A 24042-nucleotide genomic window follows, 5' to 3' on the forward strand; every position below is an offset into this window, starting at 1 on the left:
TCAAGCGTCAGTCTGTGAATGGAGGGCGGAGTTAGGGAAGGTAAGTGGCAGAATCACTACATCTGATGGGAATTAACCTGTGTTTGTGTGTCTTCCCCAGTGACCGTGCCCTATAAAGAGGAGAGGGAGAGCAGAGGAAGGGAGCTCTCCCCCAACCTGGACGCTTGTGTGCATGTATGCATGTGAGAGAGTGAATATAAAAGCTGAAAAGCTAAAATAAAAGAGTTTTTGAGAACTCCGTTCTGGCCTGCTGTGCTTTTGTGCTCCACCCACCTAGAACTCTTGCTACAACTGCCTTTCAGATTTTTCAAGCTTAGGTCATAAAAAGAATTTTCTCCAACACTCAATTATTTTTGTTTAGTGGACTGAAAGCTACTGAATTGGAATCACAGACTTCCAACTTTATTAGTTTTTTTTTTTTTTAAATGGAACAATTAATAAATTTAGGGTCACGTGGCCCTAAATTCTCCACTATTTTTTCCTGCTTCACTATGATCCAATTCAAGATACTACATCATGCATCACGTGGTGGGCTTTCCCCGTTCGCCCAAGGCATTGTGGGATACAAATTTGAAACAGGAGAGAAAAATGGAGGACATAAGTGCGCAAATGAAACATGAAAGACCAATGACAGTAACGGAAAGTGAGAAAAAAAGATGTTATGTTGCAAAAGAAAAGAAACGCAGGACCAAATTAATAAATATCGGCGGTCAGCGAGCACCTCGGGGTGATCAGCTGTTCGTTTAGCAACAGAATGATGTAACTGTCAGTGCATGATCAAAGGTAAACCTGCGCATACGCACACTGACTTCCTCTGTCTGCTTGACTGCGCGAAGCGAGTGATTTCATGCACATTATTTGCTCAGGAATCCCCTCAAATTAAATAACTTCCCAGCTACTTTATCCAGCTTTATTGGACTAAATAATAAGCATACATAAATGCAAGAAAATGACAATATTGGAAAAAAAAACGAACTCAAAACAAAATTAAACAAAAAAAAAAGTCCAAAGGGGAAAACGCAAACGGGCGACCCATGCGAGGCGCATCCCCGATTAAGTTAAAATAAGTAGATAAATAAATAAAAAAAAATTACAATTAAGAATGACAGGAACAGGTACAGATCATAGTCCAGGTGCAGCTAAAATCAATACTGTAAGTAGATTTCAGAAGTTCATTATAAAATGAGCGTAGGGAAGATTTAAATACATCAATACTACAGAACTTGTCGGGAGAAAACGTTTTACAGACAAAATTCCATGGTTTAACAGATCTATTAAAGAAGGAGGCCTGGTAAGTGGTTGTTCTGCAGTAGGCGGGCTTTAAAACTAATAACGGATTGAGTGATCTGGTACGGCCATGAGATACAAAGGTGACAAACTGGCTTATATCTAAGTTGGTAGGGCCAAATATACATTTATACAAAAAAACTAAGTCCCTCAACTCTCTGTCATAAGACAGGGGTAGCAAATTTAGAGCTGTGAGTCTGTCTTTGTAGGCCATATCTCCAATCCGCTGCTTGAGGATCCAACGTGTAGCACGACGCTGGACTCTTTCAATCAAAGATCTTAACACGACTGTGGACGGAGACCATACTTCAGAAGCAAAGCACAGTTGAGACTTAACAAAGGCGAGGTAGAGAGATCTTCTTACGCTAGTATCTATGAGTTGTGTGCACGATCTTTTCAAAAGTCCCAGCATTCTGTTGGCTTTACTGACGATTGAGTTCACATGTGAATTCCACGTTAGAGTGCTAGATATCACAACTCCGAGATCCTTCTCTTCATCAACCCGAGCGAGACACGTGTTTTCAAGGTGATAATCATGAGTGAGTGGAGCCTTTTTCCGCGTAACAGATAACACTTTACATTTAGTTGGATTAAACTTCATATTGGAATTTGCGCTCCACCTATCTACATTTACCAGATCCTACTGAAGTTGTTCACAGTCTTCAGCTAAGGAGATGGAGCGGAAGAGCTTTGTGTCGTCTGCATAAATAGCTACATTTGTATGGTTTACAGTAGCCTCGGGTAGATCATTAATAAATACCGTAAAGAGGAAGGGCCCAACTAAACTACCTTGTGGCACCCCGGAAGTAACGGGCAAGAGCTCCGAAGCAACACCATCTATTACAACCCTTTGTTTCTGCTCGCACAGCTATAGAATGGCCTGATATTTTGTGAGATATTATAGAAATAAACATATATCACAATGACCAAATTTCAGAGGGAACTAAATTTCACCGATTTTATGAAATCCAAAGGCCATCTAGCTTTAATTTAAACCCAGTTTTAACTAACTATATCAAAATACATCTTCACAGTGTTAAACACACATTTCCTTTCTATTCTAACTTATTTTGTGTTTGTTTGTTTGTTTGTTTGTTTGTTTGTTTGTTTGTTTGTTGACCCACCCATTTTTACAGTGCCTATTTTGGCTTACCTTGCCATTAGCTTCCTGTTGTCTTTGGTGTATGATTGCACTTCCTGCTCATTCTCCCTTACAAAAACAGTTACAAGTATTGTTTATACATATTACTTATTTCCTGATTAGAACAATAGTATATGCCATATTAGTCTATCCACATTCACTGAATATGAACAATCACACGCTCTGATTGGCTACCCTACTACTAGGATATCAGCTCATATACCATGAGTAGAGAAAAACAAAATGGCAGAGTGTTTTGCTGAACCAACTGAGAATGAAATAAAAACTCTGTTCGAAAACAAAGCCGTCCAAAATACAAAAAAGTAACAAAATATAGAATAAAAGTATTTGATGGCGGCACGGTGGTGTAGTGGTTAGCGCTGTCGCCTCACAGCAAGAAGGTCCTGGGTTCGAGCCCCATGGCCGGCGAGGGCCTTTCTGTGCGGAGTTTGCATGTTCTCCCCGTGTCCGCGTGGGTTTCCTCCGGGTGCTCCGGTTTCCCCCACAGTCCAAAGACATGCAGGTTAGGTTAACTGGTGACTCTAAATTGACCGTAGGTGTGAATGTGAGTGTGAATGGTTGTCTGTGTCTATGTGTCAGCCCTGTGATGACCTGGCGACTTGTCCAGGGTGTACCCCGCCTTTCGCCCATAGTCAGCTGGGATAGGCTCCAGCTTGCCTGCGACCCTGTAGAAGGATAAAGCGGCTAGAGATAATGAGATGAGATGAAAGTATTTGATGTTAAGAATGTATCTTTTTTATTTTTCAAGAATTATTATAGTATTTTTTTCAAATTGCTACTGTCATTTTGCCTGTTTGTTTGAATTTGCTAAAAATAAAAATGCATGGTTTCTCAAAATCCAGTGAATGTAGATATAATAAAACAGTTATTCCACTCAATCTCGCCATACATGGCTTATCACCAACTCGGTGCTAGATACCTCATTGGCTATCAGCTCACGTACAACTCGATTTTGTGGAATGACTTAATTATAATCAGTAAAGAACCTTGGAGGATCTCATCTCATTATCTCTAGCCTCTTTATCCTGTTCTACAGGGTCGCAGGCAAGCTGGAGCCTATCCCAGCTGACTATGGGTGAAAGGCGGGGTACACCCTGGACAAGTCGCCAGGTCATCACAGGGCTGACACATAGACAAAGACAACCATTCACACTCACATTCACACCTACGGTCAATTTAGAGTCACCAGTTAACCTAACCTGCATGTCTTTGGACTGTGGGGGAAACCGGAGCACCCGGAGCAAACCCATGCGGACACGGGGAGAACATGCAAACTCCGCACAGAAAGGCCCTCGCCGGCCATGGGGCTCGAACCCGGACCTTCTTGCTGTGAGGCGACAGCGCTAACCACTACACCACCGTGCCGCCCACCTTAGAGGATGCTTTATGTTTTCATTTAGCTAAGCTTACACTGAATTTATACCTGGGGTCTGAAATCCAATCAGACTCAATTCGAGTCTAAAAAGAGAAAATGTTAATTGATTCCCATTCATATACAACTTTAATGCCTCATATTATATAAAACATAAAAGTCACCAAAACCAGATTTGTAGTCAGAGCACCTGCTATATTTATAGCAATACAAAATCAGTTTAACTGAAGTCATTAAAAAAAATCTAGGCAGCTCTGATGCTACAACACTTCCTCAACTTCACACCATGCCCAGTGAATTTCTTCATCTCCACCTGATGATTAACTTCACCTGGGATTCGTTACCTTACATATATATGTCATCTGCTTTTACATGGGCTTTAGTACTTAGTGGCATGCTGTTTTGTTGGAGTTAGGATTTAGATTTGTTTGCTCAGTTCTGTTGCAAGATCTTAGTGCTTTGCGTTCTTCTACATAACCCTACCTTGGGTAATGTCTTTGGATTGTGTGTTCTTAACAGTCTGTGAGAGCTGTCATTAGGTCCCACTTCCTGTTTCCTGACACCAGAAAATGCCAGTAGGTCTACTTCTTCACTGCAAATAAATTTAATCACATTTTAATTATTGTTATTGACAGTGATTGAGGTTTTCATTCATTTTAGTACTTTATACATTTTTTTTAATGTCAGCTTTGCAGTTTTTTTAGATCTAAATACCTGACAGTTTCTTTCCTTTTATCATGGTTGTAGCTTATCCCCATTTAATGGAAATCCCATCAGTGTAGAACTACAAACAAAGCTGGGAACTGGCTGACCCAGGCTTTTTTTTTTTTTTTTTAAACTGGACTCCACAGCTGTCGTCAGCACAAATGTTTTGAGGCCTGCTTCCGCTCTGATCCAGCTTTGATATGCTTTTTTTTCTTAGGGGGAAATCCTGAACACAAGAGCGCAATGTTTTCCAGAGAGATTCAATTTTATTTCTATGAGTTAAATGAAAGTTCACTGCAAAAACTGTATGATTTTGAAAAATTCCATGTTTTTGTGGGCATTTGCAACCGAAAACCGCTCCCTTTTGTCCATGATGTTTTGCTCCAACCCTTAATTACTTTGCATGAGTACACAAGGCCAGACTGAACGTAAAACAGAGCAACAGCCACATTAACTGAATATTGATTGCAGTGTCGTGGCTCCCTGCTGTTCCTGTTACTTATTGACCAAATGCATTTTATCTGTTCTTATTGTGCTGCTTGCAAAATCTTGTTACTGAATATCAACAGCTTTCTCCTTTTGAGTCATTTAGATGGACATATTATAATGTTTTATTGGACTTGCAGATCAAGCCGGATTTTAACATAGATACTGTATAGAATCTAGTAGAGTAACCCGTGTCCTGTACAATACTGTATGAGGCATTAAGCATCAGGAATGATTATATGAAAAGTAGAACTGCCAGTTGTTTTGTAGAGAATTATAATGTATTTAATTTATAGAGGGTTTTTTTTTATGTACGATCTCAAAGTAATAATGTGTCATTAGATACTACACATTGATTTTCTCATTGTTGGTCAAAAAACGCTTAATTAATTCCAGCTTTTGTCTTTAATGCTGTCAAATAAAATCACTCTGATTTCTGAGCTACTGTTACCATGTAGTCAAGTTAATTAATAGTTGTATTTAAAATGCTATGCATTTACTGCACCATTAAAGGTGCAGTCATCGATTCTAATTCAATACATTAAAAAAAAAAATCAAATTTAGCAAGTATCTCCTGACAGTCTGATAGTTGTCCATTCTGTCTGTGTATTGAACAAAAAAATCCGGTGTTCACACACAGCCCTGGCTCTGTAAATGGGAAACAAATAAAGTGGCTCGGACCGAGTCACACAACACTATTCCAGCCAATCATCAACAGGGAGTGGGGCATTAGTGCTCATGCATAGGACAGAAGGAAGGGGAGGGGGAGATGGGAAAAGGGCGCGGTGAGAGTGACAATGAACCATACTCCGTACCAGGTGGTGGCAGTAATGTACCTATTCTTTCATTGCCAACCACCAGTAAACATCAAAGAAGAAGAAAAACAAGAGGGCCATTGGCCGAGAGAAGAAGCGGGTGGAGGAAACAAACTATGGACCCTTTTCACGTGACGTCACGACAAACGCGGCCACCATTTTGGACATGTACTACCAGTAGTTTACCACAGCCAGCATTGAGGAACGGCAGCAAAGAAAGTGTTTATTTTCAGCAAGACTTCCATCATGCCACTATATTGTTGTGCACCTGGATGTAGTAACCATCAACAAACAAGGCAAGGGTTATCATTTTATCGGATCCCGGTAGATGCTGACCGACGGAGAAGATGGATAGCAGCCATAAACAGGAAAGATTGGTAGCCCTCGGCATACCAGCACTTGTGTAGTGACCACTTTGTTGGAGGTAAGACGAATAAAATTAGCCAGAAAAGGCATTACATTGCTGTTAACATTCTGTGGCGGCGAGTGTGTAACCAAATAGGCTAAAATAACCCATTGTAACCTCTTTGTTCTTCTGTAGTAGCTATTAGCTAACGACATTAGCTAGCGTTGTGTTCCTTTGCTGTTGGTAGACTGTACGACAGATCAGAGGCAGTATCCTACAAACAGCGCTTAATTTGAGGGGGAGCAAGCTGGAGCGCGCTCCGGAACCTCGGGCGTTGGCTCCGGCAGCTATTTACACTGGATCCGGTGATCCGACACCTTTTTTAACTATGTAACAAAAAAAAACAAAAACAAATAATTAAATTAAAAAATGCAAGTTTATTTAGTGTTAATGTCTGATTTTGATATCTGTCTTGTTGGTGATTTCTCTCATGAAACGACATCCACAAAATATCTGCAGATGAACTTAATTTGCAGTGTTATTACAAAACATGCCCAGAAGCGCAGCGCAGCGCCCCCCTCTCCCCCTCTTTTTTTCCGCACCAGAGCCGCTCATCCTCTGCGCTCCGGGACCTCCCACTTTACACATTAAGCACTGCCTACAAATAAGTGTTCAAAACAAGAGTTTTCAGATCAATACCTGTGTATGGCGATGGGTTTTTAACGACATAGGTATAAAGATCATGTGGGCCGAAGTCAGGTAAAGACGAGGGCTTCGTGTACTTCCGTACGTCTGTAAACAATCCAGCCGGAAGCAGATAAACGTCGCTCTCTAAGCCTGCTAACCTCAATTTTTGAAAATACCTCTCCCTCTGCTCGCCCTGTAAATGCTCTACGTCGCTGGATAGCGAAGGTGTTTTCTGCATCTCGCTCCTTTTTCTTGTATGTTCTCCGTTTGTCGCCTTCCTTGCATTCAAACCAATTCGAGCCGAAGTCCGCTACATGTCCAAAATGGTGGTCGCGTTTACGAAGGTCACGTGACTGAAAAGGGTCTATAGCCAGCCAACTCTCCCATCAATCCTGCTTTCCAGGGGCTGCTCCCTGGACAATAAACTGGACTACATCTGACGTGGCTCAGCATCAGAGTTCTGGATGGTTAGCTAGGTTAGCTAGATGGGCTAACCTTGTTTCATGCCAGCAAAAATGCATCTCTGTGGTAAGGCTCGCAGTGGTTGCCTATGTTTACGTCAACACAGAACAGTGCAATAACTCAATGCTAATTTCTAGTTACTGCACATTCAATTCAATTTTATTTGTACAGCAATTTTAACAATGGATATTTTCACAAAGCAGCTTTACAGAAATATATAAATTCCAGATTTACATTTTACATATCTGAATTTATAAATTTATCCCTCATTGCTTTATTCTCACTAGAATCGTGTACTGATCATCACTGCACTCCATCCATCCATCGTCTGTAGCCGCTTATCCTGTCCTACAGGGTCACAGGCAAGCTGGATCCTATCCCAGCTGACTATGGGCAAGAGGCGGGGTACACCCTGGACAAGTCGCCAGGTCATCACAGAGCTGACACATAGACACAGACAACCATTCACACTCACACCTACGGTCAATTTAGAGCCACCAGTTAACCTAACCTGCATGTCTTTGGGGGAAACCGGAGCACACCCACACGGACATGGGGAGAACATGCAAACTCTGCACAGAAAGGCCCTCGTCGGCCACGGGGCTCGAACCCAGGACCTTCTTGCTTGAGGCGACAGTGCTAACCACTACACCACCGTGCCACCCATCACTGCACTGTCTTTTACATATTTTACTTTTACTCTTGCTCTGTTTTAGTATTTATTGCACTGTCTTGCGATGTTTGCACATGTACACTTTATGTAGTCCTGTGTAGGTCTGTGTAGTCTCATTTGGTTATGTGTGGTCTGATGTAGTTCTGTTTTGTTTTGTTTCATGTAGCACCATGGCTTTGGAGGAACATTGTTTAGTTTCACTGTGCACTGTATGATCAACTGTATATGGTTGAAATGACAGTAAAGCCACTTGATTTGATCATGGTATTTGTTTGTACAATGTTTGTGAAGGGTTTTACAGCCACATACATCTAAAAAACACAAGTTTTATTATTTGGATTAACGCATAATTTGAAATGCTATGCTAGGTAATGTTAACTTCCTTATTAGCTTAGCTACAAACTTATGGTCCTCTCTTCTTTCACTTTGGTTCCTTGTGGTTTGGATGATGGGTTTGTGTGCTTGCATGTCATTTATTTGATGGCATTTTATTTGATGATGTTTGTTTTGCTTAAGGGCAGTATGGTGGTGTAGTGGTTAGCACTGTCGCTTCACAGCGAGAAGGTCCTGGGTTTGAGCCCAGTGGCCGATGGGGGCCTTTCTGTGTGGAGTTTGCATGTTCTGTGTGGGTTTCTTCCGGGTGCTCCGGTTTCCCCCACAGTCCAAAGACATGCAGGTTAGGCTAATTGGTGGCTCTAAATTGACTGTGAGTGTGAATGGTTGTTTGTCTCTATGTGTCAGCCTGGCGAGTTGTTCAGGGTGTAACCCGCTTCTTGCCCACAGTCAGCTGGGATAGGCTCCAGCTTGCCCGCGAACCTGCGCAGGATAAGCAGTTATGGATAATGGATTGATGTTTTGCTTCATCTATGAGAAAGACACATTCACTGGATTCTGCCGTATTTCTCTTTTGGTCAGCCCGGCCAGTTGTCACTGTAGTAGTCCATGTATTTGGGGTGTGGCACACTGTGTATTTATTTGGCTGTTGAGTTCAAATATCAACAATCTTTCTCCAGAATCAGTGACTCCCCCTTTTAAAGGGGAACTGAAGGCAAATTTTTTAATTCTCAAAATTCTATTTATCTCATTTTATCAAATATAGGAATGCATTTCTGACAGCTATTTTGCCACTGCTATAGTAAGTTGTGAGTGTTTGAAATATGCTACGTAATATGTCAAAGCAATGGCCGTCAACGAGATTCGCTGAGACCTGTGCGAGACATCGTAGGACGGAAGTAAAATGTACAGAGGAAATCAAAGTGACCAACATCTGCCAACGTTGTCAAAAGACGCACACGCCCTCCTTCGAATGCTGACATAATCAAGCCGGAAGTTTTCTCTGTGTCCGAAATCACTCCCTACTCACTATATAGGGCGCTATATAGTGGGGACACCATTTTGTAGCGCTGTCTGAAACCTTAGTGAGGATTATGTGGGAAATGCACCCAGTATAATATGTATTTATCACAAAAATACGTGCATGTATTTATTATTTTGAAAACCCACCAGCTGCCTGATCTGGCCCATTTTAATTGTGTGACAGTAATGACGTAAATACCAGTGTGACAGACTAGTCCTTATCTTGTCGTCTTTCCAACTCTTCTCTATGCCACGTTGGTTCGAAGTCGTATGGAATAATCTCCATCACTGATGAAGCTGGCAAATCTTAAAATTAATCTAAATTGGAATAATATGACGAACTGGCTGCTTTGTAAACAGTTTTCAAAATGGTGGTGCTGACACTTCACGTTTGAAGTCTCGCACAAGTCTCGTGAAGATCGCACGGATAAGCGACGCCTGCCGTGGACCATACAAACTACATTCAACATGGCTACAAACCGAAAAGGCCGATAAGTGTAATAAAATATGTGGCAGATCACAGAATCCAGGGACACATGTCTGCCCTGGGGCATTTTGAGTTATTGACAGATTCAGAAAGTACAGTTTCTAAGCTTTCTAATGATGCCTTCCATGTGGAGATCTGACAATATTTGAAGAATGTGTGGCCTTTTGAAAGTGTATACTTCTTAAAACAGAAAAGGGAGAAAATCGCCCTCAAAGTTTTCCTTCTCAGCTACTCTGGGTGCAGGGCGGGCACATAATGGTGCTCATTTGCATGACATTAAGGAAAGCCCTACCCCCTACGAGCTAGCAAGATACTACTTTCATGTAAACAAAGATCACCACGTCAATTTTCCTTCCATGCAAAGTATGCCCAACACAATTATGAAGTACAAAAATAAGTCCTAAAGTATACTTTAACGTTTTGTGGTTGAAAAATTACTCACACCGTAAGAAAGAAAGATAGCACGATGATGACACAACTAACACAACACTAGTTTCATGTAAAGCCTCGGTCACAACCGGCCGTATGTGCTCCTACAGCCGGTCTACATGCAAAAAACGCAAGAAACACATGGAGAGCGCGCATGAAACGCACGAGAGCGCGCGTGTGAAAAGCACGAGAGCGCGTGTGTGATGTGCTGATTTTCGAGCCGCAGACCGGCCGCAGAGGTTCTTTGTCATGTCAAACAAACTCTACGGGCGCTTAGGTTTTTTTCAGGTTGCGAGACAAACTTACGGCCAACGCGCGTCTCTTTCTCCATGAACAAAAAAAAACACAGCGATTTGGGAAACGCCAAAAATCACACGGCCAAAAAATCGTACGTCCAGTTGTGACCTAGGCTTAACCAAACCACAACACTCTCCGTTACATGCAAAAATAACCACACAGCCTTAGATTAATAAACTTACCCCATCAGAAAGAGAAACGGCGCCTTGCACACACCAATGCCTCCGATGGAATAATGTAGTCCTAGAACGGTCCGTGTATCATCCAATCATTCAAGTATTCCATTCAATCTGGAAAACGAGGTTGCGGGTTTTTTTTGCTAGAAATGGTTATCTCCAATGTAAATACCGAGTGTCTGTTTGCTTCGCGGTGTTTGCTCCTCTGCGCTCTGTTTAGTAACTCATTCCATAGTGAAATCACACACCTGTATGCAGGTTAAGTAGCCATGCGCTCAGCTCGTATCATACAGCTGATTCGTGGAAAAAAAAAACCAAATGACTAAATCATCGTGAATGGCCCATATGGTAATTTACCCACACCCCCCAGCAGGCTACAGTCCTGACAAAAACGAGACAATTTGCAACAAAAAATGTATGCTTTTCCAACAAAACAATCTATTATCTGAAATACTGATTGCATTCTTCAAGATCTCAACTTGCACATGATGGAAAAAAACAAAAATCACAAATTTCGAAAAAAAAAATGCTTCTTTTGCGATTATCTCGGATTCGTTTCGGCCGACATGTGTCCCTGGATTCGGTGAGGGGTCACATATGCCAATACGAGTCACGATATAAGGTTAATAAAACCGAAAACGTAATTGAATAACACGCTAATTAAGAAATAAAGCAAGTTTAAAAATGACTTCAGTTCCCCTTTAATGTTTTCTCGTGTCAGTTTCGCTCAACATCTGTTTGCGTTTGATGTTCGATAAATATTAGTGGCCTTGACGCTGGACTGTGCTGTGCAGTGAATCGTTAGAAAATATTGCAAGTTTTTTTATTAGCTAACTTATGACCTATTTACTTTCACTGTTTTCATTAAAACCGAGCAAAATGAAATGTCACTGTATGTGTGTGTGTGTGTGTGAGACAGCTTCAGGGCTGTCAGCTTGTTGGGGTTTTGGCTCTTTAAATGGGTAGTTACCTGGGACTGTGTTCACCTGTCTTTTGTTTTCTTTATATTCTCCTCTTTTAGGCCTACTCAGGCGGAGGGGACGGATGGGTGGCAGGCGTTTGCCCTTTTGGGTTTTGGTTTGTGTTGCCTTTGTTTTCATCTCATCTCTCATCTCATTATCTCAAGCCGCTTTATCCTTCTACAGGGTCGCAGGCAAGCTGGAGCCTATCCCAGCTGACTACGGGCGAAAGGCGGGGTACACCCTGGACAAGTCACCAGGTCATCACAGGGCTGACACATAGACACAGACAACCATTCACACTCACACCTACGGTCAATTTAGAGTCACCAGTTAACCTAACCTGCATGTCTTTGGACTGTGGGGGAAACCGGAGCACCCGGAGGAAACCCACGCGGACACGGGGAGAACATGCAAACTCCACACAGAAAGGCCCTCGCCAGCCCCGGGGCTCGAACCCAGGACCTTCTTGCTGTGAGGCGACAGCGCTAACCACTACACCACCGTGCCGCCCCCCTTTGTTTTCATGTGTTCACTTTTTGCATACTTCCAATTACTGACTGGTTCATACTGACATTGTTTGAGTTATGTTTTACATTCTATTTTTGACTCGTTTATTGAATAAATCCTTGAGCTTCTGAAACGTACCTGTGTTTCCTCCTCTCTTTTGTGACGGTCATGAGCCAGACTGTTACATGTGTGTGTACTGTATACTTCTTGCTCCATGTTCCAAGGCTCTGGATAGGCTTGGAAAAGTTCTGGATCCCCTGCAACCCTGATTAAATGAACCATAGCTAACTGAGCCACAGGTACTGAAATCCTAAGGTTGTTTATTTGTGGCAAATGGAACCTAGAATATAAAAAATAAATCATCTTTAATCATTCCTTCATCTTCAGTAGCTACAGTAACCACTTAATTATGGTGAGGGTGAGCATATCGTGGAACAACTGGGTGTGAGGCAAGGAGGAACTCCACATGAACACAAGGAGAACATGTGAAAACTCCACACAGTGTCATTTTGATTTTCAGGGATCTTTCATTCCTGGAATGATCACTCTTTGTTGCATTATTTTTTTTAAGCTCCTGTCGGTGTGGAGTTTGTTCTTGTAGTCCACTTGAGATAGCAGTCTCATTGTAGAACAGGAAATGTGTAACAGGATCACGCTATGCCCCATATAAGGAAGTCTCTAAAGGGGTCAATGGCACCATCACTTTTGGTGTTCTCACTCTCTCTGTGTGTGTGTGCGTGCGTGCACACTGGGACTTCGTGCTGAGTATGTACAGTAAGTGTGTGTGATGGGGTTCAGATTCACCGCTTGTCATTTTACAGCAGAGATGCCTGCGTGACTCTCTCCACACCACAATGTCATGCTCGGCTGAGCTTGAAACATGACACCACAGTCGTGACCAGAGAAGAACTTAAGACACACACACACCAAGTTTTTTTTTTTTTTACTCTAAATGTTAACGGCTCTTTAACCATTTAGGTGCCTGCTTTTATGCTTTCATAAATCAGTTGTGTGTGTATTCTTTTAATAATTATGGGCTCTTTGCAAACTAAAATCTCATTTCATCTCATTATCTCTAGCCGCTTTATCCTGTTCTACAGGGTCGCAGGCAAGCTGGAGCCTATCCCAGCTGACTACAGGCGAAAGGCGGGGTACACCTTGGACAAGTCGCCAGGCCATCACAGGGCCGACACATAGACACAGACAACCATTCACACTCACATTCACACCTACGGTCAATTTAGAGTCACCAGTTAACCTAACCTGCATGTCTTTGGACTGTGGGGGAAACCGGAGCACCCGGAGGAAACCCACGCGGACACGGGGAGAACATGCAAACTCCACACAGAAAGGCCCTCGCCAGCCACGGGGCTCGAACCCAGGACCTTCTTGCTGTGAGGCAACAGCGCTAACCACTACACCACCGTGCCGCCCCGCAAACTAAAATCATTTCCCTAATAGTTGATGAACATTGTTTAATCTGTTGTTTTCTCTGCTTCACTGTTTGAGACTGACATTTACCATATAATATTACACTGCTGCATACAAATAAATACTTGGTTTCACTTGTATAAACGCACTTCCTGTTTGCAGATGATGTCAAATATCCAATTACTGGCATGCAGTCATGAACATAATGTACTTGGACTGGGCAGGTGCAGGAAGTAACTGGGTAGGTACAGGGAAAAATACCCGGTGTACAGTACATGATTCCAGCACTGCAGCCAGGCTTCAGTTGTGTTTCACCAAAACAATGGAAGACTTGTGTCCAAAGACTCCTGAAGAATACAAGGATATGATGAATAAGACCAGAGAGCATGGTTAATGCTTTTTTTTTTTCTTTAGGATGTAGCACATAGAAAGGCAGTGCCACTTATGAAACACACAAACACACCACACTTAAACCAAGTCTGGCAAGTCAGTCTTTCAGTTGCTATTTACATTAGATATGATTTTCACGGCGATATTATTCAGACATTTTATGAAGGTTTAACCTGTAACTGTTGTCAGAATAGGGCAGCACGGTGGTGTAGTGGTTAGCGCTGTCGCCTCACAGCAAGAAGGTCCTGGGTTCGAGCCCCGGGGCCGGCGAGGGCCTTTCTGTGTGGAGTTTGCATGTTCTCCCCGTGTCCGCGTGGGTTTCCTCCGGGTGCTCCGGTTTCCCCCACAGTCCAAAGACATGCAGGTTAGGTTAACTGGTGACTCTAAATTGACCGTAGGTGTGAATGTGAGTGGGAATGGTTGTCTGTGTCTATGTGTCAGCCCTGTGATGACCTGGCGACTTGTCCAGGGTGTACCCCGCCTCTCGCCCGTAGTCAGCTGGGATAGGCTCCAGCTTGCCTGCGACCCTGTAGAAGGATAAAGTGGCTAAAGATAATGAGATGAGATGAGATATATATATATATATATATATGACAGAGAGCAATATGTAGAGTTACTCTGTTTTCTGGGTCCCCCCTTGGAGAATTCACTAGTGTTTTACAGGAAAAAGCTACAATAACTTTAAAATGTAATTGTGACATTTTTAACCACAAGGGAGTAGATGGTGCACCCACAGTTGCACCATGCAAAAAAAAGTGATTATACTTGAAAAGATTTTTCATCTTCACCTTGCTATTTACATAAGAATTAACAAAAAAAACCAACAACGCTAAGACAGTAGAATAAAGTGCTTCTCAAAATCACACTGTTCCCAATCTTTCAGCATTTATGACATTTGTGAGGAAGCGTTTTTGTTTTGTTTTGTTTTTTTGGACTTGTTCGGCTTGTAGGACTCGAGTCTGACTCATGCTCTAATTTTAAAGGTCCCATGGCATGAAATTTTCACTTTCTGAGGTTTTTTAACGTTAAAATGAGTTCCTCTGACCTTCTTAAGTCACCCCAGTGGCTAGAAATTTCATAATGTGTAAACCAAACTATGCCCAACATTTGAGAATGGCGCGTCAAAACGGCGCGTTGATAAGCTCTTCCCTTTACTACCTCAGCAAGGGAGATGATCCCCACGCCCCCCCCTCTGGATTCCCACCCACTGTATGGATTGCCCCGCCCAGTTGTAGTGAGGAGACCATAGAGGACACAACAACATGGCATCACCTAAGCGAGCGAAACATGGAAATTGCGCTGTACATGGATGTGACAACACAGAAAAGAGTCTGTTTTTACTGCCGATGGGAGAGCCCCTGAAGACGCAGTGGCTTAATTTTATTTACTTCAATAATACACCGTCGAGTCTACCTAAGACGGTGTATGTTTGTCGGAAGCATTTTCCTGAGGAACGTTTCCACAACTTGGGACAGTACAGGGCAGGTTTTGCACATCAACTGTCACTGAAGCCTGGGTCCGTACCAAGCATCCCTGCCGCATCAGCAACAAACACCGAACAAGTAAGTGTATAACTGTTAAGTCGTTTTGCCGTGTTTTAAAATCGGTGCGTTAGCCTAGCAATGGCTACATTAGCTGTGCAGCTAACCGCTTCCTGCAGTTAGCCAGGTAATCTGCGCTACAAAACTAAAGAGCATGCAACATGCTCTGTTAAACTGAGTTTAGTCTGGAAATTGACTGTAACTTATGAGCTTATGTTTGACTATTGCTCCGCAATGTATGTCTTCTGTTGGATAAGCGATATGTTGCTGTAGTTGCTGCTTCTATCCTCTTTGGTTATGGAGTGCGTGTTCAAGCCTAGGGTATTATACGTTCGTAAACTACCACTCCGAACACTCTCACTCTCTGTTCTCTGTGTCACGTTGAGTTTACGAAAGGAGTCCGAGGGAGAACGGGGTTTTGTCTTAGCAGCGTGGCTACAGGCGCTGATAGCAGCGAGTATGTGTGTGCACGCAAACACTATACTACTATACTATACTACTAGTGTTGTACACACATTTTCCCACTCCCTTATTTAGACTTGTGAAGGAACCTGATTAGTGGTCATTTCTTCTTATGTTATGTATTTCTCATATTTATTTTTGTGTGTTCATAATTTTCTGTCAGTATGTAGATCAGTATCAGTATTGCCATTGCTACTGTTCACACACAGCTAGCATGGCCACAGCTTGGTCAAGCCCCTCCCCCACCCTCTACCCTTCCCCGCCTCCTGCTTCTCATTAGCAAAACGACGCACTGGGAAAAGCGCTGAAATGGGGCTTTCTCCCAGGAGGCTATATTTACGTGCCGAGGGTTCATTTCGAGAAAGGCTGCGGATATAACATCCGGAAGCCTTCACGAGCCCGTTTAAAGCATCAACAAACCACCATGCCATGGGACCTTTAAGGACTCGTGACTTGACTTGGACTTGAGCACTGATGACTCGGACTTGGACTCATGCATTAACTGCATTTGGACTTGTACATTGGAGACAAGGACTCTGATTTTTTTTTCTGTAACATGCCATAATAATTTGGCATAAAATATTTATATCTACATTAATTTTTATATTAATTTTGTGGAAGAGAATGCACATTCACCTGTTCATATGTCACGTTCAGGAACAAACTAACGTTAATGGCGCTAAAATGCCTGGAGAGAACGCCGCTAGGATTGTCTGCTTTGCTTATACAGACTTCTTGTGCAGTGAGAAAAAATGCACTGCTACGGTATGTGTTCCATATGTAGAAGAACTGTCGAGGAGACAACGGGGACAACCTCGAACTTCAATTGTCATTTGGCAAGACTCCACCCAGAGAAGGAAGTGACACGCTATGTTCATTGCCCTGTTGATAGTGGGCAGGGCTTGCTTGCTGAGCAATGAACTAGCTAGTGTTAACCCTGTCTCATGTTATTTGCCCTGTTGATAGTGGGCGGGGCTTGCTGAGCGATGAACAACTTTATTTATCTGTAGCCTATTAACTAAAATGGGGCAGTCAAGCAGTAACGTTCGTCCAACACAGTAGCAGAGACGCTTTCACATGAAGGCAGCAACAGCCACCGTCAAATGATGCGGTTGGAGTCTTGTTCTCAGACTCGACTCGGGTCAATAGTGGACTCAACTCAATTTTCTTTAATGACTTGGACTTCACTCAGACTTGAACACTGGGGACTCGAGACTGAGCTCGGACTCAAGATTTAGTGACTTGACTACGACACTGGTGTTCAGACACTAACAAGTTATCTTATAGCAGTTCCATTTTAAAATTCCATATTAAAACTGTGGCAGTGTTAGTCACATGGAACTGTTATAGGGGACTCTATCTTATGGCACGTGAAATTAGTTAGGCATTTAGGGGCACCAGCAGCTTTAGTTAGGTGTATACTGAGAGCCAGGGCGCTGGACATAGCAGGTAATCTTAGGGTCTTAGGCAAGCGTAGCTTTTCAAAGATAGCACCTACATGAAAAATTGTGCTCCTAACGATATACACCTTCAGCAGTCTGAGGTTAATAAGAGTAATTTTGGAGAGGCATTTAAATTAGTGAAGGCGATGTCTGATGCTCAAATATGCTCTGGCCCCATCCCAATGTGGCATGGCAATGTAGTTTACAGCAGGTTATGGTCGCCGAACTGTTGGTTGTCCAGGTGGTGCTCTAAAAACAACGTGGGCTTTATAGATCTCATCTCATTATCTCTAGCTGCTTTATCCTGTTCTACAGGGTCGGAGGCAAGCTGGAGCCTATCCCAGCTGACTACGGGCGAAAGGCAGGGTACACCCCGGACAAGTTGCCAGGTCATCACAGGGCTGACACATAGACACAGACAACCATTCACACTCACACCTACGGTCAATTTAGAGTCACCAGTTAACCTAACCTGCATGTCTTTGGACTGTGGGGGAAACTGGAGCACCTGGAGGAAACCCACGTGGACACAGGGAGAACATGCAAACTCCGCACAGAAAGGCCCTCGCCAGCCACGGGGCTCGAACCCGGACCTTCTTGCTGTGAGGCGACAGCGCTAACCACTACACCACCATGCCACCTGGCTTTATAGATAATTAGAGAAATTTTGAGGGCAAGGCTGGCCTGTTATGGAGGAATGGTATTCATCCAACTTGGGAAAGTGCTGCTGTCATTTCTTGCAGCAGAGCTTATAGTCTCAGAACAGGCCTAGTTGATTTGTGACAATCCAGAGCCAAGGCCAGGAAGCAGACAAACAGGCTAAACCAACTGTCTGATAACTGCACAGAGTTGGCACTCAGGTTCCATTATATCGAGACTGTGTCTGTTCCCTGAGCTATACAAAAAAAGTAGAAATACTCAGAGTTTGTTCTAGTAACCTAATTAACATAAAATTAGATCATACTGAAATGTACAGCCACTGCCAACACCTGATGTTAAGGTACAGTGGTGCTTGAAAGTTTGTGAACCCTTTAGAATTTTCTATATTTCTGCATAAATATGAAGTAAAACATCAAATGTTCACGCAAGTCCTAAAAGTAAATAAAGAGAACCCAGTTAAACAAATGAGACAAAAATATTATACTTGGTCATTTATTTATTGACTTATTGGATTAAGGTCAGGACTTTGACTTAGCCATTCCAAAACATTAACTTTATTCTTCTTTAACCATTCTTTGGTAGAACGACTTGTGTGCTTAGGGTGGTTGTCTTGCTGCATGACCCACTTTCTCTTGAGATTCACTTCATGGACAGATGTCCTGACATTTTCCTTTAGAATTCACGGGTCTCATCTCATCTCATTATCTCTAGCTGCTTTATCCTGTTCAACAGGGTCGCAGGCAAGCTGGAGCCTATCCCAGCTGACTATGGGCGAAAGGTGGGGTACACCCTGGACAAGTCGCCAGGTCATCACCGGACAGAATTCACTGGTATAATTCAGAATTCATTGTTCCATCAATGATGGCAAGCCGTCCTGGCCCATATGTAGCAAAACAGGCCCAAACCATGATACTACCACCACCATATTTCACAGATGAAATAAGGTTCTTATGCTGGAATGCAGTGTTTTCCTTTCTTCAAACATAACGCTTCTCATTTAAACCAAAAAGTTCTACTTTGGTCTCATCCATCCACAAAACATTTTTCCAATAGCCTTCTGGCTTGGATTGGTGGAGTCCAAACTCTTTAGAGATGGTTTTGTAACCTTTTCCAGCCTGATGAGCATCAACAACACTTTTTTGCTGAGGTCCTCAGATGTGTCCTTTGTTTGTGCCATGATACACTAACACAAATATGTGTTGTGAAGATCAGACTTTGATAGATCCCTGTTCTTTAAATAAAACAGGGTGCCCACTCACACCTGATTGTCATCCTATCGATTGAAAACACCTGACTCTAATTTCACCTTCAAATTAACTGCTAATCCTAGAGGTTCACATACTTTTGCCACTCACAGATATGTAATATTGGATCATTTTCCTCAATAAATAAATGACCAAGTATAATATTTTTGTCTCATTTGTTTAACTGGGTTCTCTTTATCTACTTTTAGGACTTGTGTGAAAATCTGATGATGTTTTAGGTCATATTTATGCAGAAATATAGAAAATTCTAAGGGGTTCACAAACTTTCAAGCACCACTGTAATACTAACATTTGGATTAAATTTAAAAAATATAGTCACACTTCCACAGTCTGAAGCTACCTCAGATCATTATTTCATCTCATTCAAAAAATGTCTGAGCAATAATATCATGTCACGCTACTGTGTCAAACCTACATTCATATCAACTCCTACACAACGTTTTATCAGTAGTCTCCGGGAGAGATCAACTTTTGATTGGATCACTGTCAGACCCCACAGAACTTGATCAGGCAACTGAATGCTTAGAGTCAACGTTCTGCCATACTTTAGATAATGTAGCTCCACTTAAAAGAAAATTGATTAGAGAGAAAAAAACGAGCACTCTGGTATAATGATTACACATGCACCTTCAAACAGACCACTCAAAAATTAGAATGTAAACGGTGTCAAACAAAATTGGTAGTATTCCAATTAGTATGAAAGGAGAGCCTCCTGAAGTATAGAAAAGCTCTCTTAATCTTGCTATATCGACGTATATCTCCACCCTCATAGAAGATAACAAAAATAATCCTAGATTCTTATTTAATACATTAGCAAAATTAACTAGGAAAAAGACCACCGTACCGGTAGATACATACACACCTGCAATATTTAGTAGTAACAACTTCATGAATTTTTTCAGTGGCAAAACTGAAAATATCAGACAAAAAATTCAAGCTACTAATTTATGGCCAGACAATTTAAGTAACCCTTTAGTTAACAATATAACTGTATGAGAACAGCAATGAGAATGTTTTACTCCCATGAGAGAAATTGAACTAATCACTAATTTCCACATCAAAACCTTCAACTTATGTACTAGATCCCTTACCTACATGACTCAACAAAAAGACACCAGAAGCAATCGAATCTCTTCTAAAAATAATAAATTCTTCCCTTAGAACTAGCTATGTACCCAAATCCTTTAAACTAGCAGTTATCAAATCCCTGATTAAAAAAACAAACAAACAAACAAACAAACAAACAAACAAAAAAACCCTGACCTCAACCCCTGTCAGCTGTCCAATTATCGACCAATATCAAACCTCCCCTTTATCTACAAAATCCTAGAAAAAGCTGTGGCACAGCAGTTATGCTCATATCTACATAGGAATAACATCAGTGAAATGTATCAATCAGGATTTAGACCTCATCATAGCACGGAGACATCACTGGTTAAAGTAGTAAATTACCTACTACTGGCATCTTATCAGGGTTGTGTCTCCTTGCTTTTATTGCTTGATCTTAGTGCAACCTTTGACACCAGTGATCATTTTCCTTGATGGACTAGAAAATGTTGTGGGAGTCAAGGGAACAGCCCTCGCTTGTCTCAGGTCATATTTAACTGATCATTATCAGCTTGTTGATGTAAATGGTGATTTTTCCATGCATACTAAGGTAAAGTTTGGTGTTCCACAAGATTCTGTCTTAGGCCCACTGCTTTTTTCTTTATATATGTTACCTCTGAGCCCTGTGATGACCTGGCGACTTGTCCAGGGTGTACCCCGCCTTTCGCCCATAGTCAGCTGGGATAGGCTCCAGCTTGCCTGCGACCCTGTAGAAGGATAAAGCGGCTAGAGATAATGAGATGAGATGAGATGTTACCTCTGGGTGATATTATTCATGAACATGGTATTAACGTCCACTGTTATGCTGATGACACACAGTTATATGTTTCAGCAAAGCCAGATGACAGACACCAGCTTAATAAAATTGAGGAATGTGTAAAGGACACTAGACACTGGATGCTTATTAACTTCCTTCTACTTAACTCTGACAAGACAGAAGTACTTGTACTAGGACCACATGCAGCTAGAAGTAGGTTTTCTGATTACACAGTAACTTTGGATAGCCTGTCTGTTTCTTCACGTGCAGCAGTAAAAGACTTCAGGTAATCATTGACTCCAGTCTTTCATTTTAAACTCATATCGATAATATTACAAGAATAGCCTTCTTTCATCTCAGAAATATTGCAAAGAAATATAATATCACTACATGATGTAAAAAAAAAAAAGGTTCATGCCTTTGTTACAGGCGGCACAATGGTGTAGTGGTTAGCACTGTTGCCTCACAGCAAGAAGGTCCTGGGTTCGAGCCCAGTGGCTGACGAGGGCCTTTCTGTGTGGAGTTTCCATGTTCTGCGTGGGTTTCTTCCTTGTCCAGGGTGTACCCTGCCTCTCGCCCATAGTCAGCTGGGATAGGCTCCAGCTTGCCTGCGACCCTGTATAGGATAAGCGGCCACAGATAATAGATGGATGCACTGATGATTGATGGATGGATGCCTTTGTTACCTCTAAATTGGATTATTGTAATGCCTTGCTGTCTGGGTGTTCCAACAAGTGCATAAACAAGCTCCAATTAGTTCAAAATGCAACAGTAAGAGTCCTTACTAGAATTAGAAGCTATGACCACAACCTTATCCACACTGCACTGGCTCCCAATCAAATTTCGCATTGATTATAAAATACTACTATTGACCTTTAAAGCACTGAAGGCAAGGCAAGGCAAGTTTATTTGTATAGCGCATTTCATACACACAGGCAATTCAATGTGCTTCACAAAAAATAAAAGCATAAGAACAGTAACAAAGAATTAAAGTAAAAGTGAAATCATTAAAATCCAAAATTAAAAAGAAATTAAAATAAAGAATTAAAGTAAAATCATTAAAATCAAAATTAAAAGAAATTATGTTAAAGGAAATTAATTACACTTTAGGTCAAAATTAATCAAGTGAAAGCATCTGAAAACAGCTTTGATTTAAAACTAACAACAGTAGGAGCATTTTTGATATCATCTGGAAGTTGGTTCCAAAGCTTAGCAGCATAGCAACTAAAGGCTGCTTCACCACACTTCATTTTGACAGCTGGTATTACTAGCAAGTTTTTCTCCTGTGATCTTAGAGACCTAGTTGGTGCATATAATTGAAACATATCCAGTAGGTAGTTGGGTCCCATCCCATTTAATGTTTTAAATAGAAGAAGTAATGCCTTAAAGTCAATTCTATAGCTCACTGGGAGCCAGTGCAGAGACCTTAGGATTGGAGTGATATGGACTACCCTTTTTGTTCTTGTAAGAACCCTTGCTGCTGCATTTTGGATTAGTTGAAGCTCTTTGGTGGTCTTTTTTGGAAGACCTGTGAAAAGGCTATTGCAGTAATCAACCCTACTGGAGATGAAAGCATGAATAAGTTTTTTCTAGATCATGCTTTGACATGAGACCCCTGAGTTTAGAAATATTTTTTAGGTGATAGAATGCAGACTTTTTTACCACTTTCATATGACTGTTGAAGTTAAGTTCACTGTCAATAAGGACACCAAGGTTTTTGACAGTATCCTTTGCTTTAAGCCCCTTAGTTTCAAGAACAGTGGCAATCCTAAGCCTTTCCTCCTTTTTGCCAAATATAATTACTTCAGTTTTATCTGCGTTCAGCTGAAGAAAATTGTGAGACATCCATTTGTTAATTTGGTCATTGCATCTATGAAGAGACTCAAGAGGGGCATAGTCATTAGGTGACATAGCTAAGTAAAGCTGAGTGTCATCTGCATAGCTATGGAAGTTTATTGAGTTATTCTTAATAATTTGTCCAAGTGGGAGCATATAAAGGTTGAATAGTAATGGTCCCAGGATTGAGCCCTGGGGAACCCCACAGTTCAAGGACACGGGTGATGAACTGTGGCCTCCAATGGCCATATAAAAAAATCTTTGTTGTAGGTAAGATTTTAACCAGTTGATTACTATACCAGTAAATCCAACCCAATGCTCCAGTCGATGTAACAGTATGAAATGATCTACCGTGTCAAATGCAGCACTTAAGTCTAAAAGCACCAAGACTGATGTTTTACCAGCATCAGAATTAAGACGTAGGTCATTCATGACTTTAGTAAGAGCTGTTTCAGTGCTATGATTGGCACGAAAACCTGACTGAAACTTATCAAAACATCCGTTTGATGTCAGGAAGGCAGTTAATTGATTAAAAACAATTTTTTCAATTATTTTACCAACGAATGGCAAATTGGATATGGGCCTGTAGTTGTTGAGTACTGAGACATCCAGGTTATTCTTTTTCAGTAGGGGTTTTACAACCGCTTTTTTCAGAGATGAAGGAAACATGCCAGTTCGTAAGGAGGTGTTGATAATCTGAAGTACCTCGTCTGATATTAGGTGAAGAACAGATTTGAAAAAGACTGTAGGTAAAATGTCCAGTTCAGATGTGGAGGAGCTGAGACTTTGTACTGTTTTTCTCAGAGTCTCAACATCAATTAAACTAAATGTTGACATTATATTACGACCCCCTCTCTCTTTATCCAATGGTTCCAGATTTTGAAGTGTTTGCACCTGTGTGGCTATATTCATACGTATTTTATCAATCTTTCCTTTGAAAAA

This window comes from Neoarius graeffei, chromosome 11 (assembly GCF_027579695.1).
Source record: "Neoarius graeffei isolate fNeoGra1 chromosome 11, fNeoGra1.pri, whole genome shotgun sequence".
NCBI classification, from domain to species: Eukaryota; Metazoa; Chordata; class Actinopteri; order Siluriformes; family Ariidae; genus Neoarius; species Neoarius graeffei.